Raw genomic sequence first — 13,135 nt, 5'->3', positions numbered from 1 at the left:
TGTTACTGTAATGCTCTGGTGATGCCTGGAGCAGCCCAAGGCAATCACAGCCTTGCACATCTCAGCGCTTGCCAAAAAGAGCTGAGCCTGGCTGTGTCCCCGAGCTTGCCACCATGAAGGCACTTCTCAAACTGACAATAAATCAGGAGCTGAAGTCTGCGGGGAGGCCCTGCAGGAAGTACTGCAATACCCCAGGTGGGGTCTGAGGACCCCTCAGACAAGGGGTTGCAGTTGCAGAACTGGGCCATCCTTGCCCTGTCCTCAGCAACCATCCTGCAGTCATGGAAAAGATCCCCAGAAATGTGACCCAACCTCAGGACACTAAACCCAAACCCTCCAGCTCCCCAGCCTTGTCCGGGCAACATCACTACCCTTCCTTCTGCAGGACTGTTCAGTTGAACTTCTTGGATGGCTGGGTAAGTGCTCAATAATAGATTGGCAAGTTCATTCTTTGAATAATGTGCTCACCGTGTCCTGGCTGCTGAGCGGCAGCCTCATTAGAGCATTTTGGGGACTGAGATTCCCTGGCAAAACTGTGCTTATCTAATCTGAGACCAGAGAGCAACATGTAATCTTCCTGGGCAGTCATAGCTAATGAGCGCGGTTCAAATGTTAACTTTTGGCCAGCCGTGCACAGAGTAAACAAGCCAAAACGCGATTAATTGAAAATCAATAGAAGGGACTTGACATGTGCTCACAGAGATGGCCCAAGCAAAACTAGAGGCTAAATTCAATGGATAAATAACTCATTGTGAGTTATTTGCTCAGCTCTACTTAAGTGGTTGATTATGTGGGTCTTTGGTTAATTGACTTACTGAGTGGCTGGCGTGGGTTTTTGGCTGCTCGCTCACTCCCTGCACGTTTTTGCTATTAACTCAGCTGTTTGATGGAACAAGTAGACTATTGTCTATTTTTTGCTGGCTAGGTTGGTGTTTGGTTGGATATTGGCTCTTGGGCTAATTGAACACATCTGCTGCTGGCTGTACGGTGGCTCGCCGGGTTCATCACTGGCTCTTTGTTTCATTGCCTGTCTGACGTGTCGGTGGCCCAGTTGTCACGGATCGGATGCTTGCCTACCTAATCGCCTACCTAATTTCCTGCTCTTGCAAACCAGGTTCTCACTTTTTCCTGGTTGCCATTTGGGGTTGCCATTGCCTCTTCCATGATGCTTGGGGTCCCAAGCTGCAGCCAGGACTCCTCCTCCTTGGCGAGCTGCATTCAGTGTGTTATCTCTAGGACATCTGAGGATTGTCACCAGGAAGGATGGACATTTTCTGGAAGTCCATTCCCAGCTGTAATTGTGTTCTACAGCCCTGGCATGGCTCCATCCTGACCTTTTACTTTTTCCATTGAATGCCTCATTGCTTCTGCTGGGAAATGTGGCACAGGAACTTTTGGGTTAGAAACAGGTGGGATGTTGGCTGAGAGGGAGCCTTCAGCTCCAGTGGGGAAAGGGGAAGGAAGCAAGGGGAGCAGGGGAGAAGAGACCTGGCCAGGAAATGATCTCTGGAAGTCTATTAAAAAGCTCAGCTGATTTTGACAGGCACACTTCATGCTCTCTTGTTTGCTTTTGACCCTAACTAACTTTAATTTGGGGGTGAAAGAATATTTTTCCACTGTGGTAAGAACCATTCCTTAGAAATGCCTGCTGGGTAGCCTGGAAATCAGCACCATGCAGTGAAATGTACATTTGAGAGCAGAGCCAGGAGCCAGCTGGGGGGACTTCATGAGGGACAAGGGTGGGAAGGAGGAAGAGCCTTCACTGTGCCCTTCCTCCATGCCTCGCTGGAGCACCTGAAAGCCATTAACACACCAGTCCCTCCGGGCAGCCTGGCTGGGCTCTGGCTGATGTGAGAGGTGTTGACTGGAGCTGAAGCTGACTTGACAAGGCCCCAGGGAGACACTCAAATTAGCCTGTTTACAGCTCTTCTGCTCTTTCATTTCATCTGCCATGCTTGTAGAACAGTCACGGGGGAGATGGCAGTGTGTCTGCCTTGCTGTGCTTCCTGCTGTCTGGGGGAGCCCAGCAGGATGCTTGGCAGTGCTGGGCAGTTGTGCCATGCGATGCAGGTGTCCCCCACAACCCCCTGAATGGCTTTGAGTGACCCTTTCGTAGTGTACCCTGTCCCTCAGGCTGAGCATGGGGAATGAATCTGCTCCTGCTGTATGAGTCCTCCAGGTCAAGGTTAAAGTCATGGCCAAGGGTGGGAATGCAATGAAGTCACCTCTGGGAGCATCCATCCCTCGGATGGCCCTGCCCTGGCTTTTGCACCCCTTGGAGACCTCATCCCCAGGCAGATGAGCCATGACTCAGTGGGCCATCCTGAGGGATACTTGTTGCTCCTTTCAGACACATCATGAAAGCCATGGTGTCTGGGAAAAAGCTAGCTGCTTCCCTGGCTAGAGAGTTGGAGGAAGAGCATCCTCCGTGTCAGGCAGCTTCTGTTGCCCCAGCCTCCTTCTTCAACGCCACACTTTTGTGTGTGTGACACAAAATATCCTCTGACATTTTATCCTCTGCTCCAAATACAGGATTTTCCCAGTGAGCTGCAGCAGTGGGTTTGGCTCTCCGCCCTGGTGCTGCAGAAGGAGCAGTCCCCTCTGTGCAGCACTGCTCTGTCTCAGTGACAGGAGGCAGGTCTTTGTCCTGTGATATCCAGCCCTGGCTCCGGAGAAGGATGTCTGTGCCCTCGGGCAATTCCGTGGCAATGTGCTGGAGGAAAGGGGTGGGATAGTGAGTTACCGCTGAGGTCATGCTTTCTTATCTTGGATTTCTCCAGCTGTACAGAGGCCAAAACCTCCTAGGTGACTACGATGAATGCAAATCTAAAGTTCAGGCATCCCCTTTAGCAGCCAGACTCCGTCAGCAGCTGTGCATGCCCAAAGAGCAAAAACTTTTGGCCTCAGCAAGTGTGAAGCTCCTGGTTCCCATGACAGACTTGTCAGTAATGCCCATCTCGGTGCATCTCTGCAGAGCCCTGTGCCAGGCAGGGTGGGAGCAGGGATGAGGAGCACACCTGGCACTGAAGGATCTTGCTCCAGCCGTTTGGTTGCACAAGGAACGTGCAATGGAAATAATTCTTACATTAGCAGTCAACTCATCTTTTTCTCCCCACCTGTCTCATTCTTTGTCTTTTTCCATTTCTGTGGCTTGTTCCCCAGCAGACAGCCTAGGCTGGGCTGGCAGGAGCTGTCCTGGGGCACACCAGGGAGCAAGGGAAGATGCTGTTTGTCTAAAGCTCCCTGAAGGTCACCAAAAGGTAAGGGAACAGAATAGGCCAAATTCTATGCATTTTTGTTGCTGTCTGAAGTTTCTCCTGTCTTGGAAAACGCCTGCAGGGCCATCTTGCTGGAATCCTGCAGAAAAACACAGGGCTTTGGGAGGGCAGATGAAATGAAAGTGGTTCAAGGGGTTTGGATTTGTTTGTTTAGCTTCTTGGAGAGGCAGTGATGAAGAAAAAGGTGAGTGATGAGGTGATTCCCACTTAATGTCAGCTAAAACAAGGGAGAGAAAGACAGAAGCAGAGAAAATGGGAAGAGGTTAGACGAGCAAGCAATTGTGCCCCCAGTCTTTGGACTTCAATGGGTCAGAGATGCCTCCTGCAGACCTGGTCCTGGGCTCCCACTTGTGACTGGGATGCACCAGGACAGCATCCCCACAGGCTGCCCCATCGCTGTGATGTGAAAATAAGTCCTGGGAGTGATGCCCTTAGAAAAGAACCCCGTCTGGGACTTGGGTCAACGCATGCCCGTATGCTTTGGGGTACCCAGCAGCTGCAGCAGATTCTCCCTCCCTTGCCCTGGTCCTGCTGAGTTTGATGCAAATGCAGTCCTTGCCGTGTCCCATCCCTTGCTGCACCCACAGCTTGTTTTCACCCCTCCATGGTAGCAACTGGAGGGAGTCACTACCTGTCTGTTTTCCAAGTCAGGGGAAAAATATTTTATCTGTCAGCAAGGCTACTGGTGGATTTTTGTCTCTTAGCAGCATGGGCTGGGGTGGCAGGTGAGGGTGGCTATGCAGGTGCTGAAAGGTGGGAGGGCTCATGTACCAGCACCATTAATAGTTTACGTAGTGAGGCCATAAAACAGGGATGCTTGTCATGGATGCTCTGTGCTGGCCATGATGTGTCTACATTTATGCAGCTGGGATGCAGCAGCTGGGTCAGCTCCACCATGTATCTGCAAGGTGGTGGCACCCAAGTTCCTGTGATGCTGGCACCTCTGTCCTCCCCAGCTCCTGCCAGCATCTGCCAGGATGTTTTCTTCAGCTGTTTCCCCAGCGCAGCCAGCAGCCTGTGCCTCTGCTCTACTGCAGCTCAACTGGACTGGTCTGAATTAAGCAGAGAACTTCTTCAAAAAGCTAGGAGCCATCCAGAGAGATGCTGTGAGGATGGGGATGCAGGCAGCGATGAAAGGAGCTCCGAGGTGCCAACAGGGTTTGTAAGTGCTCAGCCTGGCACAAATACCAGTTACCCGGAGCCTCCAAAGTGAGTTTTTTAGCCCCAGTGAAGTGAGGACAAGTATTAATGTATGGATTCTTGTTCTATAACAAGGAAGAATTTTCTGGATGAAAGCTTTAATTAGATTTGTTTGGACCATGTTCACATGCCTCCTGGGTTCGCTTTCTGTGAATACTTTAAGTAACAGTTTTATTGGCAGGAATATTTGTGCAAACTGCAAATTTAGGGTCAGTATCTCAGCTGATATAAATCAGTGCAGGCCTCTCCGAGGTGGTGGAGGTACACCAATTTACACCCACAGAAAGGCAGACTCCCTAAATGAATATTGAGGAATTAGTCTTGGAACAGAAACTTGGAGTGAAAAATCTCCAAGTGTTTGTACTGGAAACCTTATCCTGAGGCTGCAGCCGCTTTCAAATGCAGCAGGGAGCATCAACCACTGGTCGGCAGGGATCCTGGCATCTTCCAGCATCTCCTCACCTCCTCTGTCTCCCCACACTGCAATACTCTGCTCCCAGCCAGCCCGTCCCATACCGCTTTATCCTCTTGTTACCACCATCCCGAGTGAGCTCCATGGTCTGGTCCAGGTGCATGCAGAGCCCTCACCCTTCTGCGGCTTGATCCAACCCAGGTCCTGGTGGGAGCTTTGGGGGTGTTGAGTTTGGAGGCTTTAAGGGCTGGAAACTAGGGGGGATGGGGCTGAGCCTGGGGATAACATGAGAAAAAGGAGGCAAGGGGGCCTCTGATTGCTGTCTCCTGGAGAAACTGGAGCATGCCCAGAAACAATAAATGTCCAGCAATGATTTGATGCGAGTTGGGATGGAAAAGCATCATAGAGGGTGCGTCTGAGACAAGCTCTCACTTTAAACTTCAGTGAACTCTTGAACAAATGCTTGTGCATTTGCAAAGCTGTGCTCCATATGGGCCAGGGCTCCTTGGAGAGGGGGGTGTTCCCTCCCTGGGGATGCAGAACCTGCTCAGGACACCTTTGGCCAGAGCTGCAGATGGGGAGAGGTGAGGTCAGGGCTGGCTGGGCTGATGCAGGAGCACAGGAGGGAGTAGAAGGGATGTGCTGCCTCAGCTCCCCGTTATTCCGGGGGGCACTCAGGACCACACCTGGCAGGGAGCAGGTCCAGCATGGCACTGCTGGCAGGATGCTTCAGCCTTTGTGTGTGCAACAGCCTTTGCATCCAAAGTGTTCCCCAGAACATCTGCCTTGCATGTTGAAGGCTGCAATATATTGTAAGAATGAGCTTTAAATTTAGAGGAAGAAGCAAAAGCTACTCCCAGGTTACTACAGGTAAAACTGGAGACACCAACCATCACCATCCATCACCTCTCTGGTCCCAGGCAGTGATGGGGACAGAGCTCCATGTCCCAGCTGGCACAGCACAGGCTATGAGCAGGACTGGAAGGGGACTCGCGTGGGGTTTGGGGCATCTCCTGGGATCTCACAGCCTTTCAAAGCCCCTGACTGATTTCAGCACCCTTGGCTTGGCTGTGGGGCTGAGCTCTCCTGCGAAGCCCGAGGTCCCTCATGGCATGGCAGCCAGGCAGCTTTCCTTGTGCGGGAGCAAACAGAGCAGCGGGGCCAGCTGGGACCGGAGCCCCTCGGTGCTGCACCTCCATCACAGGGACATCACGGCTCACCAGCTCCAACTGCCCTTTCTAGCAAATTCTGCATGTCTGGCTGGAGCCCCGGCTCCAAAACCCTCTCTGCGGGGCTGCAGGTGGACAGCTCAAAAGACCAAGGGAAGGTTTTAATCCTTCACTGACCTAAGCAGATTACTGTTGCTTCCCAGGCTAAGCATCTCTGAGAGGGTGACACTGGGTGTGCACATGGAGGCAGTGGCTCCTCAGCAGTGAGAGGAGCAGGAGGTGAGGAGTGAAAGAACGACAGCAAAGCAGGAAAACCTCCTAAGAAAATCCATTTCCTAATGTCTGCATGGGTCAGACATGGGTCAGATTCCCTGCCTTGCCTGCCCCACTGAAGGCAGTGGTGATGGGGTTAGGGAGATGCTCTGACTTTCCATTCCCTGATCTACCGGACATCCCAAATACTTTCCATCCCAGCAAGTCTCGCTCAGCCTAGTCATTTCTGGGGGGCTAGAGACAGTTGGTCCCAAGGTGGTGGGAAAGGGCGAACTGTGCAGAGCATGCCTGGAGAACACCGGGCTTTGCAGAGGAGTTCGCACGGCTGGGGAGCCTCTGTCCCCATTACAGGTGTCACAGCATGCAAAAAACACCAGGGAGAACTTCTGGTGCTGCAGGGCCTGACCTCCCCTGTGTCTGACCACCAGCACCACCCAGGGATTTTCCATCTTGGCACAAAGGTGCAGAGCTGAGCTGGGAGCCCTGATCCCACCTGGTCGCAGCAAGTGGCACTGGTGGCAGCCAGCCCTGGGCATGGAGCAGTGCTAAAATCCAGAAAACACCAGTGAAATTACCCCCATGCCTGTAAATACCACCCAAATAGATTAACCACTCATCACTGCTGCTCTGCATGTGTAGCCAAGGGGAGCTGTTCCCTGCCTCCCCAAGCATCCAGAAATACAGGGAGTTATTTGGAGAAGGGAAATCCCTGTTTTGTTGTGGGGAAGGGTGCAGGGGAATGAGAGGGGCATGGGGAATCTGGGCCAGGACTTGTCTGTTGCTGTCCATGCCCAGAGCACAGGAGCTGAGCCCTGAGGTCAGGCAGGTAAAGGGCTCTGGGGTCTGCGCAGTCACCTGGAATAAGAGGCAGAGGAATGTGCGGGGACTGTGGCCTCACTGAGCGGGTTTGGGGAGATGCGGGTTAAAAGAGGAGGGTGCAAGTACCTCCCAGGGCCCTTATGGGGAGCAGTGATCCTCTGGGAATGGGATGTCAGTCCTCAAAATAGTGATGCAACAGAGGGAAGAAGAAGCATCTCTCTCCTGCAAGGCTTGCGTGCCCCCAGGCTTGGCAGGCAGCACCCAGCCAGCCCAGCACCACCTCGCCGAGCCACGCGGCTCCTCCTGCGGTTTCCATCCAGGGCTTCTGCAGCACGGCAGGGGGGTCCTGCACACAAATACTCGTGTGTAGATGGTCCCTGCATGCACAGCGAAAAGTATCTGAAACAAATAGCACAAGCCCTCCAAATCCACTCCAGCATCGTTCTGGGGAGGGAGCGGCGAGAGGCCGGATGCGGGCAGCCCTGCCCTCACACCCAATAAAGCGTAGCTGTGTCTGGTTTGTATCTAAAGGGGAAAAGAAAGAGAATCTCTGAAACAAGATTCCTTACATGACAGCATGCTGACATGCTCCGGAGTGATTTTGGCAAGAAGCGGGAAAGCGAAGCAGGAGCTGGGGTTTGCAGGATCGTGCAGGCAGAGGGGGGCTGCGGGGCTGCTGTGCTCCCCGGCCCCGCACCGTTCTTGCCGCCCTGTCCTGTCCTCAGTGCTGACCCTGCCAGGGCACTGCTCTGCTGAAAAAGGAACTCTCTGTAATGTGGGTCTTTGGGGTTTTATTTTGCCCCCCTCTTTCTCTCACCGCCATCCCTCCATCCCTGGCTAACCCATCGGTGAGGGGGTGTCCAGCAGCCTGGAGGTTTGGTGCATGCCAGTGGTGCAGGTGGGAATCCCCAGCCACTGACAGGTCAAGTGGGCATGGTAACTCTGCCAAGTTCCATGGGGAAAAAAGGGGAGCTGGGAAACATCAGGCTCCCTGCAAAAAGCCTCCTTCTAACCCCATCAGCCCTTGGGTTTTGCCCTCGAACAGCAGCTGGGAGGGAGCAGGCAGGGCATCGCATCCCAGAGTGCTCGGGGAAGCAAGGGCCGCACTCCCGTTGCTCCCTGGGGATGTCCCCCCCAGAGCCATCCCTGTGGTTTAGGACATCGGTTCCCAGCCTGCACCCCCTCAAGCTGCTTCGCATGACGCGCCTGGTACCCTCACAGTGCGTTTTGGCACAGGACTTGTTTACGAGCTGTCGGCTTTGGCGGTGGGCTCTGCCCCGTGCGTTAGCCACGGGGCTGGATGCCGGCAGGATGGGGCTGGGGGCCATGGGCACTGCTCCCACCAACAGGCGGGGGGGCGGGGGGGATTTGCAGGCACTTTTTCAAGCATCTGGCGGTTGAATATTTATGAAGTAGGAGAGCAAACCAAACACCGGGAATCAAAGGAAACCGAACCTGATACTTGCAGTTGCTAAAAGAGTCAGGAACTGGTTTCTTCCCACCGGCTGTGGGGCAGGAGCAGCGTGTCCCCCGAGACAGCGGGGCGGGAGGCAGCAGACAAACCCATCAGCCAGCTCCATCCCAGCAGGGCCAAGCCGGACTGGTGTAACCTGGAGCAGCTGCATGGCAGCCACGGTGATTTACATCCAGCCCCGAAATATTCATCGCCTTCAGCAGGATCCTGCTCCTAAGGTCTTTTTAGAAATGCAGTGCTGTCCCTGCATGGGTCTGGTGCAAAGAAAGAGCTGTTGCTCCCCTGCCTGCAGACAGCTGGAGCCTGGGGAGAGCTGCAGCCCTTGCTGCCAGGGGGGTAGGTAAATCCCTGCCGTCCCAGCCCAGCCAGGAGAGGAGGAAACCTCCAGGCAACCGTTTCCAAACGGGCTCAGCATTTCAGAAACGTTGGGAGCTCTGTACTGCAGCACTGGCACAGGCAGTGCAGGAGGCCAGGGTTCATGCAGCCTGGGTTTATTTCTTCAATCTTTCTGCATTTATTTATTTAGTTTTATTTTAATTATTTTTAATAGTTTCTCTGAGTGCTCCCTGGGGCCTTTTTTCTTATTTAGGGACTTGAGGAAAGCTGGAACAGAAGGGAAATATTATCAGCCAAGCTGGGATTTCGACCACATGCAGGAGTTTTGTGACAGGTCCTCCCCCATGCCCGTCACCACCCTCCACCCACACTCATACACTGCCAAAGCCAAGAAAAGGGTTTTCTCCAGCCGCCCAGCCCTGGGGAGCGCAGCAGCCCCCCACTCTTCCCCTGGCCCAGCTGCTACCTCTGCGTAAGCACCAACACTTTGCCTCTGACTTGCCTGTGTCCCTGCTTTGGGGCAGCTGGTAAGATCCTGCCCGCCCATCGCAGGAGGTGTTGCAATGGGTACTGATGACTTTATAATTTTGTACAACAGAGAGGACCTCAAGCTCAAATATCCCGTGTTTACTGGTGCTGCAGTGTCCTCCAGGCTTCTTCTTGCTGGTGATTCCAGACCCATCCTGGTGCTATCCATCACCCCTCCCAGCCACCTCCACCTGCCCAGTGCCTCTGGAGGGGTCAGGACCCATTTCCCCTTTGATAGCTCCAGACCCTCAGCTTTTTAAAACTCCCAGAGTTTTATTGCCAGCTCCTTTGGCTGAGTTTTTATGAGCCCACACCCCGGTGGTGTCTGTAGAGGGGGAAAAGCTGGTTAGGAAAATGCCTGGTCTTGACATGCTGGAGCCCATGGGAGCTGGGAAAAACAGTAGGTCGAGCAGCGGCATTTCACCTGTCTGCCTCATCCCAGCCTCAGACAATGGCAAGGCAGGTATACAACCCCACTGGGTGTCCCGGCCGGATCCCTCCCTTTCTCCATGACCTCCGCTCCCACTCCCACCTCCTCTGCTCCATGTCCCTCCCTGCAGCAGAGGTAATCTGGACAAGGAGCCCAGATTTGACATCATCCCATGAAAACAGGAGAGTTTCAACGTGTGTGATGGAAATAGTGCAAACGCAACCCATCTGTTGGAGGCTTTCAGTGAGTTCCCATCCCATTCCCAGCTCTCCATCCATCCTCCTGCCCTGGGCTGGGCAGTGCTGGGATGTGGGTGGCATTGCTGGGGCAGCAGGGAACAGGTCAGTAAATCACTTTTCTAATGGGAGGTGATACACTGGGGGCTCTGCAGTGTCCTGCAGCACCCTGGAGATGCTGTCAGGAGGGCACGGGATGCTGGAGGCACTGCCAGCTGCCTGCTCATGCAGGTATTGGGCTAACTCAGAGAGCCGTGCAGCGGGCAGTGGTCCTGGGGATGGGGTGCCCAGGGAGCCCACAGGTGTAACAGCCACAGGGAAGGGCTGGGTTCAGGTCCAGGCAGCCTGGCAGCCCTTCATCCCCTCCTGCCAGAGTGGTCCGGTGGGGCACAGAGTGGGATGGGGAGGATGAACGGCGCTGTGGAAAAATACATAACAACAATTTAATAAGACCCCCCCCAAAAAATGTCTCCCAGCTGGGATTCATCAAGTAGAGTTTTCCAGGAGTAATAATAAGGAAAGCAGACCCCAGCCAGCGCAGTAATACCTTCGTGCGGGCCAGGGCGAGGTGTGCTCCTGGGAAAGTGGGTTGAGCTGCCCAGCTCCCACAGCACAGGGACCACCGTGCCTCTCCAGCCAGGACACTGCCGGGATGCAGCGCCGTGGACAAGGGCTGTCTTGGAAAGCCATGTGCATGCAGAAGAGCACGGGCAGCAGCCCTGCAAGCAGCCCCTCCACCTAGAGCTGCCCTGACAGGGGAACAGGCTCCCGTTCCTTCCCGGGACTGGTGGTATTAAGCCTAAAAAGGGAATTGTTGGAGTCTTTACCAAAGAAGGAAGGTTAGCTGTGCTGCCGGCAGGCAGAGCTGGCAGGAGGGATGCTGAGGCACAGCCTGCAGGTTTGGGGGCTCTCCTGCTTGTCCTGGGCTCCCCTTGAATGCATGATCCAGCCCAGAGGTGCTGTGGAGGCTGGTGCTGTGCACTGTCCTCCTCAGGGCACTGCAGGGACTGAGCTGCCCGGACCCTGTGCATTGCCTGCAGCAGGTGGGGGCGGGGGGGGGGGGGGGGTGCAGTGGGGGGATGAGACCTGCAGTTCCCTCCATAAATTCACCTCATTCCTTCCCTGCCTGCTCCTGCATGTGTTTAAGCAAGGTCCCACAGGGAGAGAAGAAGGAGCCATACCCCAGCCCCTTCACCCTCCATCCTCCAAGCCCCTTGGTACCAGGTGGGGCAGCAGAAGAGAGCTCTGCCCTGGGGCATACAGAGACCTTCCACTGCCCTGCACCCCTTGGAGGGGTCCTGGCACCTCTTCCCAAAGTGGCAGATTTATTTCACACCTCCTTATCCCTCTGTCCTTGTCACCATCACCAACAAACTGCAGGTCAGAGACAGGGAAAGCATCCTGTGGCTGGAGAGCCACGCCACAGGACTATGTCCTGCGACAGTCCCAGCAAGGACCAGCCAGAGGTATTGCCTGGGGCAAGGGCTCCCAAGCTGTTTTATAATGAGAGGCTGCAGCTCTTGATGGGCTACAGGTCAAATGCATGGTTATTAGAACTTAGTAAATGCAGTTTTAACAACCATCTGGCACTTCTTTTATATGCAATAACCATCCCATTACATCGAAATAAAATCCACATTTAAGGCACTTAATTGCACAACTGGCCTTTAGCTTTTTCTCTCTCATCTCATAAAAAAAAACACCTTCCCATTTCCATCTGTCATAGCAGAAGAGCTCGGCTGCAGGTCTCCAGCCTCCTCTTGAGGCTGGGCTGGTGCATGTGGGGTTTTTCAGCCCCAGAGAAAGGTGATGGAGGTCCTCAAGGGACTTCAGGGAGCCCAGCCAGCTCTGGTGCCTTCCCCTGGGATGGTGGTGGGATCAGCCACCCTCTTGGAGGGGTCCCCAGCATCCCTGGGGATTGTATGGTCATCTTCTGATACAGACTAGAGCAGGGCCAGGGCAAGGTGAGAGACTCATCTGATAGCTTGAACAGAAAAGAAATGCCATATATCAAGGGACGTTAAGATCATTTTAGTTTGGCTTAGCTCCAGTCCTGGGAAAAAAACCTTCCCCTCAGCCCAGTTTCTCCCCAGGAAGGGCAATGGGACAGGAAATGCCATCGCAGCTGGCTGAAATGTGTCATTTGGTTACTGCAAAATGTTAAATGATGCAAACCCAACGAGGCAAGGCCATTTCTGGGTCAGAATATCAAAATCAGACATTCTGCTGCCGATCATTTTTTCCTTTCCTCGGGAAAGCTACAGCGACAGGATTTTGCAACGTGCTTCAGGGGAGCTACATCTCCCAAGGGAAAACGGGAGAGGAGTAACCCAGTGCAAGGGGGGCATCCCCAGCGTGGGAGATGCCCTCGGCACAGATGCATGCCTGTATCCTCATCCTATCATGCCCATCTGTGATAGATAGTACCTGTATCCTCACACAGGTACCCATCTGTGTCATGAGCATCTTCTGTGTTGAGGCGGTCAAACTTGTTCAGGCTCAGTAATTGGAGATTTAGGTGAGATTGGTGGTTTGGCACTGTTGAAACAGAGCTGATGGGCAGCGTGTCTCGGCTGGGCTTTACAAACCACCACAAATCTGTGCCAGCCACACCTTGGTGCCACCCAAAGAGGAGCCAGTACCACATCGCGGCTCCAGTGCAGAGGGAGAAGCAAGGGTGGCCGGCAGAGTGGGGAGCAGGCTGCCTTCTCGGTGGTGGCTTTCCACATTTAGAAGCTCTCCAGCCCTCGCATTCCCCCAGCGAGGCCAAGAGCCTTGTCCATGCTGCACCAAATGCCCCTAAACCCAGGGAGTGCAGAGGCGAGGGGATGGCGGGTGAGCGGGAGCTGCATCGGCTCCAGGGGATCTTCCCTGGAAAGCAAAAAGCACGTTCCCAGTGCCCTCTGCAGGAGGAAGCACAGCCCTTTTCCCCAAATTTTGGGGCCTTCCAGGAGGGCAGTGAGCAGCGGGACGGGTGTCT

The sequence above is a fragment of the Falco naumanni genome, chromosome 10 (assembly GCF_017639655.2).
Source record: "Falco naumanni isolate bFalNau1 chromosome 10, bFalNau1.pat, whole genome shotgun sequence".
Classification (NCBI taxonomy): Eukaryota; Metazoa; Chordata; class Aves; order Falconiformes; family Falconidae; genus Falco; species Falco naumanni.
The sequence above is the reverse complement of the archived record's forward strand: the minus strand, read 5'-3'. Positions refer to the sequence as shown.